At 35.3% G+C, this 12,324-nt stretch overlaps 1 protein-coding gene across 1 annotated transcript in view; it reads left to right on the forward strand.

Annotated features, from left to right (window-relative positions):
• Positions 1 to 12,324, forward strand: part of aop (anterior open) — a 99,892-nt gene that overhangs the window by 32,417 nt on the left and 55,151 nt on the right. The window contains exon 2 of the mRNA XM_065365463.1: positions 2,699 to 2,762. The gene's annotated coding sequence lies outside the window, so the exon portion shown is untranslated. The remainder of the gene's footprint in view (positions 1 to 2,698; positions 2,763 to 12,324) is intronic.

Genomic DNA, 12,324 nt, shown 5'->3' on the forward strand with positions numbered 1-12,324 from the left:
CATGTTTTAACACCTTTCTCAGCCAAATTTCATTGAAATTTTGTCACATGAGATTCATCTTCACAGTCTTAGATTTTTTAAATGCGGAGACAAGTCTGAAAAAAACTCTAGATAGGTACCTAGCCTACCTTCATTCTAAATATCTGCTCAATGTTGGAGAGCATTTCTTCTCCTTCTCTCCCTCCTCCCAGTCCAGAAAGGTGATTAATACTCTTCGCTAAAGGATTTTTATCGATGGGACAAAAGGGAGGGAGTAGTTAGCCCAAAATTAAACCTTTGATCAAAATAAAAATGTGCGACAAGATGACATTTTTTTCAGTTCAATGGACTTAACCATTGGCTACCCTGACATGAAAATCTATTTTCATTTCAATGTGTTTTGGTTTCAAAAAAGAAACGTGTAGTGGTTGGTATTCTTCTGTCCTTAGCTGAGAAAACACGTGCAAAAAGTTGTCAAATTTAAAGGTCAAGGTTGCTTCAAACACGTGGCTGGTGACTTTGAACATTCGTCGGAGGCATTGATGGCTTATGGCGATGAACATACTCGTGCTGCTCTCATGTGGGTATTTGTACTTGAATAATTAAACAAGGAAAGAACGTCTTCAGTGTGTCTAGTCTTTGGAAAATGTCAAAAATTAGGAAAATTCGAAGAGTTTCGCTCTCTTTTCCAAAAAATATAAATCAGAGTTTCCAGGAACGAAAATTAGCCTAGGTAACTCGTGAATCTTGTAGTACCTTTCTGCAAAATGGACTCCTAGCTCAAGTCAAATAAATGTAAATTTTTTCGGGTCGTGATAAAATAATTCGAGAATTTTGGGGAAGTGGAAGCTTTCGCTGAGCTTTTGAACTATTTATTGCTGTGGATAGTCGACTTTAAGAAAGTGAAAAACCTCACGATTGAACACGTCGTCAGATGCACTGAATTCCAAACATTTGAAGAATGTTCAAGATTTCTGCGGAGATCTTCAATTAGCCATACTGCTATTCGATGTCCAGAGTCTTTATTTCCAGAGCTGTGGATGATCGACTTGGAGGTGGAATGGGAAATTATGATCAAACGTGTCATCAAATGCTCGTGAGGAGAATCCATGGTTTTTATGGAAGTCTTCAATTAGCCAATAGGTACCTGTATTGATGCCCAGTACCATACCGTTTCCAATCATTTACATGTATTCTCGAGACTTGAGTTGTTCATTGCTGTGGATGATCGACTAGGAAGTGGAAAATCTTACAATCAAACGTGTCATCAAACGCTGAAGCATATTCAGACCATTTTGATCTATCGATCGATTCGTATCGTAGTACGTTGAATGTCCGGAAGGTACGAATAAATTCGATACGGTCTCGTATAAGGTACTTATGGGTAGGGTAACAGCGTGCAAACAGAACCAGAAGACTTGGCAATGATGCGTATGACGAAGATAGATATAATGTACACTTGCGTCGTCTTGCAGACAGATTACATACGTAATCTGCATCTTTACTTCCATGTATACTGGAAGAAGGAGAGTATACACGAAATTACGAGTATGGTATACTATAATATATTTGAATGTAGACGAATTACGAGTACACAGTATACACACACACCGCCGTCGTAATGATATAATATCCGTTCACTTTCGACGTATGGATATGGAATACTCGGTGATGTGGCTGTGTCGATGGCGTAAAAACTGTCGAACGAATTACGGCGTGACATAAGAAGAAATACTGTCATCTTCAACCGGTCGAAGTTATTGTTTCGTGTCGCTGGAGTACGCAGAGATTAAGCGGGGGAGGCAGCCAGGGAACGATTATACGTTAACCTTTCGACGTAATGGTATATGGTTTCCGCTTTGTATGTACTTGGTACTAGTAAATCGTGCTACATTCGAGCTTGCTGTCTCTGCGGCGATGTGTGCTGTGCTTTTTTACCTCTCCTTTCTTTCTCTGCACTCTGCAGCTCTCTGCCCGCGTAGAACCCGCCTACAAATAAACAAGATATATGACGCAAGAAGGCGGTAGTAACGCTTTACAAGTGAGGTCAAATTTGTTATATGATACTAGTTGATACATTATACGGTAGACTTGTGAAACGACTGACTGTGGATGGTTAAATGTGAAAGATTTTAGCAACGGTGAATCATTTCGTGAGCTAGAGAAGAAGAAAAAAAATCGCTAACGCACCGTAATCGTCATTGCATCATCGAGATTTCCGCTTTTTCATCTCTCCTCCGAGTACCTATCATCCATCTCTCACTCCTCACTCACCACTCACCTGCCAAAATGATCCACTCTTCGCGGCTATTGATTTTTAATTGACTTTTCGGCCTCGTATATGCCAGAGTGTACCTTGCGTATTCTGATTAAATACACGAGTAGATACCTATACGATTTACGTGTATTTAGGTAAAATTTCAACCATTCTAACAATTTCACGCTATTAGAACCGAAATGAAATTCGTTCTAAAACCATTATAATTAAAGTGTACGACAGCCTGATGTGTTTCCGGTCGAGTTTTCTTTATTTATAGAACGCTTTCCTAACTCGATGGGTTATTAAATAATTTAACGAGATCGTTTTTTTTTCTGCCTCTTTCTCTCTCTCTTCGATACATTACTTACATTTTTTCCAATACTTTTTTGATGTTTATACCAGTTTGAGTTATTTTATCATCTTTTTTTTAACATATTCGTATTTTTTTCAATGTTTCAGAATCGATATTAGACTAAAGAAGACAATTCGCCGTTTATTTTGCATTCGCCGATGTAATTCAAGTGTAAGTATCAAAGACGTTCTATTGTTTTAATGTAGGTACCTATAGGTACGAGAAATATTTACCAAGGCGCCGTGGTCGTTTATATGCGACTATAAAGTAAACAATACTGCTTCCTACGTGATAAACATAGCCTAGAGATTGATTACTGGCTCGGCTCAGATTGGTATTTAGTGTTATCCTTATTGATGCGATTTCAAGACGAGAATTCGCCCGAACTGCCAAATTCATCGAGTTTTTATTACTCTGTAGAGGTTACAGCTGCGTTGATTTTGCGTAATTACATCATTTCAACAAGCGAGATGATCGTTTAAATTCGAACATTATTGTAGAATATGTCTCCGGTGGTGTGATTCGGCGTAAAATGGGTATATTCGTCTGTTTTGACTGAAATTACCATCAATTACCCATAATTACTCGTAAATTACCGAATTACCAGTAATTACCGGTGAATTACCGACGATTACCGTCAATTACCAGGGAGTACTCCCGAATTACCAACGATTACCTGTGAGTTATAGGTAATTACTCTAAGATTACCAATGATTACCGTTGAATTACCGAATTACTGGTAATTACCGTAATATTTTCGAGTTATTCCTTCTCTCAGTGTTTGATGAATTTTGTGGGATTACTAAAATGGGAGTGGAATTTTTGAATGTGTTTTAACCCCTAGAAAACACTTTCATTTTTTCAAAAAAATAAATAAAAATAGGGTGGGATTGAAAATACATGGGGGGAGGGGTAAAAATGGATTTTTTTGTGAAAATTATTGCTTCTAACAAATGGGGTGTCGTTTTCATATGAATCGAACATCCTAATTACGAATATGATGTCAGATTTGATGCTACACTCACCCATCCCCCTCTTAAGCCCTCCCCCCTCCTCCAATAATTTTAATAATTTTGAAGTAGACATAATTTGACGGTGTTAGTGTCGTTTTCATATAAATCGAACATCCTGATCCCGAATATGACGTCAGATTTGATGTTACCCTCACCCATCCCCCTCTTAAGCCTCAATCCCCTCCTCTAGTTTTAATAATTTTGAAGTAAAGATAATTTGATGGTGTTGACCTGTCATTTTCATAAGAATTGGCCCTCCTGAACACGAGCATGACGTCAGATGTTGTGCCATACTCATCCAGGCTCCTGTTTAGCCTCAGCCCCCACCGCAATTTTTTTTATTTTAGTAATGTTTTTAGGACTCGAATTAACTTTTTGATTGTTTGATAAAAATTACGGTAAATTACCAAAACATGTACAGGGTGCCCAGAAATATCGAGTACCCCTAAAAAGGTTTTCTACTAAAATACTTCGGTTGGTCACAGTGAATGATAATAATGATAGCAGTAGCACATGATTGGTTGTTGGACTGGTGAGATAACATTCCACCAATCATATGCATCTATTTCACGTTGCCAACCTATATTTTTAATGAAAAACTTACTTAGGGGTACTCGATATTTCTGGGCACCCTGTATGGTAATAGCTGGTAATTGTGGTAAATTTATACTATTTGTTGGAATTTTGAGTATATTTGGTCAATTTCAATGATTTTATCATTTTACAGTATTTACCATGTTTTTTCCCAAAATTTTGTAAAATTCTTCAATACGCGGTAATTACCAAACAATCCTGATAATTCGTGGTAATTATGAACAATTTCGGTAATTTTCAGTAATAATCGCATTTCTTTTATGATTTAAAATAATTTTTGAAATACTGTAAAATTCGGTGTAATTTCTTATAATTACGATATTTACGGTAATTACCACGTCAATTTGGTAATTTTTGGTAATTTTGGAAAAATGTAGTAAATTTGGTAATTTAGGGTAATTTTTAATAAATCAAACCATCTTTGTTAATTATTGGATTTTTTAAAACTTTTTAAAAAAATTTATTACCTACTATGAAAATTAATTAGGCTATTTTTATCATTCCAGGTAAGTAATTTTATAAAATTTAGAGATTTTCTTTAGTTTTTCAAAAATTTTAATATTTTTGGTAATTACCAAAATTGTCTCGTAATTGATCGTAATTTTGAAAAATTCTGGTAAATGTTGGTAATTTTTTGGTAACTTTGGTAATTTGCGTTAATTTTTTAATAAATTAGGTAATTTGTGGTAACTATCGTATCATTTTGTAAAATTCTATCCAATGATGAGAATTACTACACGAATTGTCATCTTCATACTATGTATTCATTAAAAAACATTCAAATCACGATTACTGGAAAAATATTTTTATATCGAGTATGTTTTCCGACGGTTTTTCCCTTAGTCGACGCGATAACCACATTTTGCTTAGAACTTATTCGGGTAAAATTCATACCAATCGTGAGATTTTCGCAATTTTTCCATCGTCAGTACGTGTCTTTCTGTATATACGGAAACTCGAGTCTCACGATGACTAGTAGTTGAGAAATACCTATCTATTTATGTGTACTAGTACACCTCGGTATACGATTATTCATCGAGGTAACTTGTAAAGGTAGTATATTTCGGTTGGGTGTTGGGTTGAGGCAAAAAGGTGCATACTGCAACCATATCTGAATATACGACCAGTCATGACTAATGTATAACGTTCGACCTGCATAACCCATCTTATAAACATGCATAGAGCTCTCGGTGATCCGCAGATTCGTCGTACATATACGAGAGATATCGAACAAGTGAACATCGCTAGGTTCTGAATTTGTTTTCTTTCTAGGATGGCGCGAACGCATTAGCACGTTTTTAACCCTTTTCTCACGATTTTTACCCCGTTACGTAAACGCGACCACGTCGTCGTACACTATACGTTTACGTACCCATAGCTATACAGACGAGAAGCACATCTAGTACGATGTTCTACTTTCTCGTCTGTAAGCTAAGTACTATACGATAAGTATACTCGTATATGCGATATGTTTCCTAAATTTACGTAATTTCCAACGTTGTTGTGTTATAGGTTTACGTAGTATATAAAGTACTGTAGAGTAAGTTTAGTGTAATATATTTAAAACGAAGCGTACATTATTGACTTAGGTTATGGAATAACTATGTACAAAGTCGAATGTAGGTTGATCCGGTATTAACGGGTTTCAATTGCGTGAGTATACCTAGAGTTAGAGTTGGCCGGATTTGGTGTGGAGACTTGGTACCTATATTTCCCTACCTTTTTTTTTTTTTTTTTTTTTTTTTTGGTTTTACTTTAAATTCGTAATACAAAGTGTGATTAGATTTTTCGCTTCCGTCAATTGTTCAAATGACGCGAAGATGTTAATTATACCGAATTTCTGTAACAGGTTGAATTTATACGCGAATTAGTACCGGTAACTGGAATTAATTTACGTATTGTAATTACTTATTAGTGTGCATTTTCCTGAGATTGTGATGTCAAGTGGAGAATTGGAGTTTATTCAATGTGTACACGATGTTCTTGTACTTTTGGAGGAGTGTAACAGGAAATATTTTTTAAAAGATCGAGAATGAATTTTCAAGTTTGTGGTTGATCAAGTCTTGAGCTTATTTTTTGAAACTTACTTCTCTAAATAAGATCTCCAGATGATCACTTTGACTCTGGAAACTTTTAAAAAACTCTTATCCCCTAATTTTCATCTTTTAAAGTTGATTTTTTCGATTTTTAGGGAATTTTTCAAGTTTTTGTTCTGCAGGTAATGAAAAATTGAGGTGGGGGCGAAGGCTCTAGAGGGGTTAGATTAGTGTAGCAGAAAATCAGACGTCATATTCGTGCTCAGCGATATAGAATCATGCGGAAACGACACCCCATTTATTAGTATTTAATTCTCCCAAAATTCTCATTTTGCCCCCTCTACGACACCTTTTTTCTATTTTTCACGGCAACGCACAAAAACAAAAATTTCGAAAAAAAAATGATATGATACGTATGGGTCAAAAATACATCCAAAAATTGTACCTTGCATAATTTTCATTGTTAGTAAATAGCATAAAATAAGTTGAAAAACGCAATTTTGAGGGGTAAATATGAAGGGAGGGGGTTGAAAATTCTCGTAAGTATACCTCTGTTGTTCACCACACCACCCTAGAGAATATTCATCAAAAAAATGTTGAATGCCATTATGGTATTTCAATAGGGTTCTGAAAAAAATATCAAAGTTTGAGAGCGCGCGATAGATGAAGTTTTCTCACGGTGGTGCCGTGGAACAGTGTTGACAAAACGCGCGGTAGTACGGGAGATACATGTTTTTTTTTCAAACTTTATTTTTTTGATCATGTTGCACTCCACTTTGGGACCTTGGGAAAATTATATGTTATACCTTAGGGTATGAGTAAGTTTTGAAAAAAAATTCAGCCATGTCACCCCCCCTCCCAATTTTTTCGCCCCCTTCAAAGTTTTCAACCCCCTGAAAAACTAAGAAAATAGAGGGCGAAAAATTTCAAAAAATTACTGTGTGTACCCCTACATGATGTACACAATCTGTGAAAATTTTAAAATTTTTCATCGATCCCCCTCCGAGAAACAAACCTTTGAAGTGTTGATGTTTAGGGGGCAGTTTCTCCGAAAGGGGAGGGGGTGGGAGGTCAAAAATTTTTTATGGAGAGTTTTTACATCAAGGATGACTTTTTAGACCACTTTCGACCCCATATGGATCAGGGGCCATTTCACCCATCTTATAGGAGAAGGCCCTTTGTCAAAAAAATCGAGTTCAGCAGCTGAAAATTGGAGAATTGGAGTTTCTTTAGGTTCCTTTTTGACCTATCTGATTATTTTCGTTCCGAATTGGAGATTTCGGAATCAAGGGGTTCCTTTGTAAGCTAGTGAAACATTTTTTATAAATTTCAGGATTTCAGCATGCAGGACTCAAAACATAGAAATTACATTCAAATTGTTTGCATGGGTGGTGCAGGAGAGAGGGGAGGAGGGGAGGTCAGGAAAGTGGTGGAAAAATTGCTCACTGAGAATTTTTGAAAATTCTGATCTGAATCTCAGAGATATTTTAAAACGTGCAAAAAATTGCTAAAACCTGAAAAATGCAAAAAAAATTGTTGGAATAATTATAAAGTTCTTAAAAGCGACAAAAAAGTTCATTTTAGAAAATAAAAATTTTATATTGTTGGTAATAATAAATTGCTTTACGTGAAAAAAAATGAAAATTACAAATTTTGGTTAGGTACTGTGCTTGAAAATTGTGACATGAGAAAATGTATCGGGTAAAAATTGGGGGGGGGATTGTTTTTTTTGGTCAATTTTTACTTCATTTGGAATAATTTTGGCAAAATTTTGAATTCGTAGCAATTTTTGCGCTGTTAATTTTTCAATTTCTGAATCATTTACATATTTGAAAACTTTTTTGGAATTTCAATTTTTTTGATATTTTACATTATTACAACTTCTGCTCTATTTCTGATTATTTGTTTGCTATTTTTGCAATTAATCAAAATTTTTACATTTTTTATTGATGATTTTATTTTGTTTTCCTGTAACTACATAGGACGATGTCATAAAAACAAAAAAATGAGTAATATCAAGGCAAAGGTTATAAAATTACGTCATGGAAAACTCGTAAATTTGTTGTTGAAGTTTTCAAAAAACCAAAAATATTTAAACTGAAATTTTATCTGAACAGAAACGATTGAAAATATTGAATATCTCGCTCACTCGCTCCTCCTGTTGATCTTTCTTCCATCAAAAATGATCATCATCGCCCGTTCAGGGCTCGTACTCGGTTACTTTTTTAAAATTTGGCTGCTAAAACTATTTTTTTTTAATGTCTAACAATTTAAATTGTCCCAGTCTAGCTTACTGCCAAAAGTAGAAAAAAGTCTCGCATTTCGTCAAATTTGTCAAGAAGTCTCGTTTCTTACCAAAAATTGATAAGAATTGTGTCTTCCTGGCGAAATATTCTTTTAAAAATATCATTTTTTGCCTAAAACTGCCATAAAATCTCGTTTGTTCACAAAAGGTTGTGAAAAAGTCTCGCTTTTTTTACGAAAATTGTCTAAAAAAAAAATATTTTTTTGCCAATCTAATTATCAAAATTCCTGCTTTTTACCATAAATTAGAAAAAAATTTGTTTTTATATTTTGCCAAAACTTTGTATCACTTCTTCGCTAATATTTATCAAAAAGTCCCCGATTGAGTTTCAGCATTCGATTTTAATAGGAACGTTTTGTTTCGTGACTAAGTAAAACATGTTTACATCAAATTTAATTTAATTTTTTTTACTTTTCTTATGACTTACTTTGTATTAAAATGTATGCACGCGTTTCAAAAAATTTTTGGTTACTGAAGTCATTTCTTTTTGGGAAAAATTGAGTATTAGCCCTGCCTGTTCATTTTCCTCAAAAGGTGCCAATTCTGACTACCTAATAACTTCTTCGTCAAATTCGACTTATGCTTCCCCTTCCTCTTTTCAATCTGAAAGCAAAAGAATAATGAGTTTGATGACTTTGACAGAAAAATTCTTTTTCAATTTTCCTAAATTGCATTATAATTTCTTGGACGTGATGTAGAAACCAGTATTTCCCCTTTCTGAAATCGTGGAAATCAACTGAAAAATACACCACTGAAATGACCTCAAAAAATCTATTTCCTAAGTTCCTATCGACTTGATATTTTGAATTTGGCGAAGTTTCTCTAAAATGAGCCTATATTTAGGTGCGTATACCTCAACTCATTTCTGTCTCCACCCCTTCAGTGCTCCTGCTGCAATATGCAGGGTTGAAAATGATCATAATTATGCGAATAAAATAACACACGAATACCATAAAGTGGCAAAGTTTTCCAAGTAACATGCTAGTGCTACAATTGAAAAAAAAATAGCGTTCTCGAAGTATTAAATTACTCAATCGTTGAGTTGTCGCAAAACGACCATAAATACGTGTAAGACGTCGTAGATGGCGATTTCTTATCAGCGAATTTAATTGATCAGCGTAAATCGTAATGGGGTGTGATGTGTACCTATATATGAGAATATTGTGTATTACATAGGTATAGGTAAGGTACATAGATTGGAACGTGTACAAAAATAAACAAACTAGGACAACGACCGCGATGGTAATTTTTCTCGGGTGTTTTCCGTTATGTTGGTACAATATTTTACAACTTCGACGAAAAATAGTTTAAAGTAATTATATTTTATGATAATTTAGTACTATGCGGAAGTTTCCTTATCAGTATTCGCCTTATAGAACTGCCTGCCATATGTGTGTAAAAACGTACATTGGATGTATTTTTTTCACGTCTGCGTTTTAGTGATAAAAGAAAAAAATGAAGGAAAAAAAAGTACGTACTTCGGACAAAGTCCTACGTATACTATCGTAAAAACAAATGTGTAAAAATGAAAATTTTTTACGAAAAAAAATTAGGGGAGTTATCGCTCGGACGGATTAAATTTTTATGCGATGAGGATGTAATGGCTGGTGAAGGGGGAGAAAATATTCGCCCGGTGGGGGGGAGGGGTAAAAAGCTCGTCTAATAAAATTCACACGATCGTGTATGAAAAAAATCGCACAGTTGGCGGTGGAGCAACGTTTTGTGTAATTTTACTTCCTGGTTTCGAGACGATATCAGTGTTGCCAGGTTGGCGGCGTTGCGGCGCGCATTCATTCCAAAATAAAATTAACCACCATAAACAAGTCGAAGTCGGACGCGGAAGCTTTGCCGAATAATAGTCTATGGTATTATATTTTATGACGATGGTGAAGGTCGTGTGCCGAACGCACCTCTCTATCGCCCTCCTCTTCTTACCTCTGCCCCTTACGAGGTGTGTATTTTTCGCCTGCCTAAACGATCGCATATCGTGCAGTGTTCGTTTTCAGGAAGAAAAAACTAATTATTAAGTTTTATTTTCCGTACGGTTTTTTTTTCTTCGTCGATCGGCGTCGTGTTTTTTCCTCACAGGTATAAGTAGGTACCTATATTTTTCCTCCTTGAGATAGTTCACAGATCCTCGTAGTATTTCGTGTCATTTGTACTGCCAGCGCGATTGCAATTCCGTTTCGCGAGCCGAGAGTTTACGTAATTTCTTAGCTTTTATGAAAAAAAAAATAATAATACGTATGTCCTAAACACGTGCTTATGTGTGTAGTTTTCCCGTGTATTTATTTCCCGATAGGTATAAGTGGTTCCCAAAAAAATGAAGCTGATTTTCAAGGCGAATTACTTCGACGTGGTCGAGGTACATTTACCTTGCGTTATCTGCATCTCGATTCTCGATATTGTCGAATTTTAAATAGTGTATCGCGAAAAAAGGCACGTGTTACGAGAACTGCGAGAAAAATTAATCGACGAGATACCTGATCTGATTTAACGAGGGCATAATTACCTGTGCAATTTTTTTTAAAATAAAATGAAAAAAAAATCTATATAGGCTCTGTGCAGTGATCGTACACGTATCGTACTTTGAGATTATTGACGATCTAATCGAAATCAATTACACCGCGAATAGAGTTTGATGTTATTAGTTCATATGCAAGTTGTTCCTCATATATTCTTGGTATAAATTATCATCGACTTCCTTATAACATTATTTCGCGGAATACGTTTAAATTTATTACGATTTAACAATGTCGTCGTCGTCTTTCTATGTATGTAATATGTATAGTCGATGCAAATCTCTCGACTATATACGTATACGTATCTCGTAGCCTACGTATGCAACTTGCGTGCAATCTTTATTATTAAAGCGATATATGCAAATGCTACTCGTAGTACTTGTACATTGCGCCATATACTTACTTACCTACCTACCTACCTACCTACCTTCCTATCTACTAAATACTCTATTTCCATATCCACCTCCATGTGCAATGTGCATCTTTATCTATACGTCATGTACCTACTTTATTAAATCCTACAACTGACTAAAATATCAACTTATGACGACTTCAACGTACGAAATTCAACATACTTGGAAATTTTACATCATGGATGATCGCGTCACTACGACGACGTCCTCCCATCTCATATCCATCTCTATAGAGAGACGAACTGGTTGCGTGACAGGTTCATTTACTTACGTACATACAGGGTGGGTTTTTCTGGAAAACAGCCGGCAACGACGTCGACGTCTTATGTATTTTAGAACAACTTTCGTTTGATTTATACCTGCGTTCGAGTACATGGATTCCTCTTAGAGTAGGTATAGTGTATGTAGTTGGAACAGATGGCAGGAATTTTTTTTTTTTTATTCGACCAGTTGGAAATTTCATCGGTCAATTTACTCGGAAAAATAATAAACACCAAGGTCTTTCTAGAGCAAAGATGTGAAGGGGAAAACCCTTCCGGCGCTGGAGTTTGATTCGAAAAATAAATATTACATAGTAAAGTTGTCTAATTGGAAAAAAAAATGTTTTGCTCGTTGAAATTACCCGACACCACGAATATATCTATTACGTGTGTTTTTTTCGCAGGAAAAAGGTTCGATTTGTTGTTTTTTATTTTCGTGTCGTGATTAATGTATCAGTCTGAATTTTCACTGTTTTGTTTGTTCGAATGCGTAAGAGCTATACGTTATTGGAAAATGTATATGACTTTGATGATCGAGTTGATTATTGCTGAATTGTGAAAAAATTACTTTTCGAGTGAAAATATCCTCC

The sequence above is a fragment of the Planococcus citri genome, chromosome 5 (assembly GCF_950023065.1).
Source record: "Planococcus citri chromosome 5, ihPlaCitr1.1, whole genome shotgun sequence".
In the NCBI taxonomy this organism is placed as follows: domain Eukaryota; kingdom Metazoa; phylum Arthropoda; class Insecta; order Hemiptera; family Pseudococcidae; genus Planococcus; species Planococcus citri.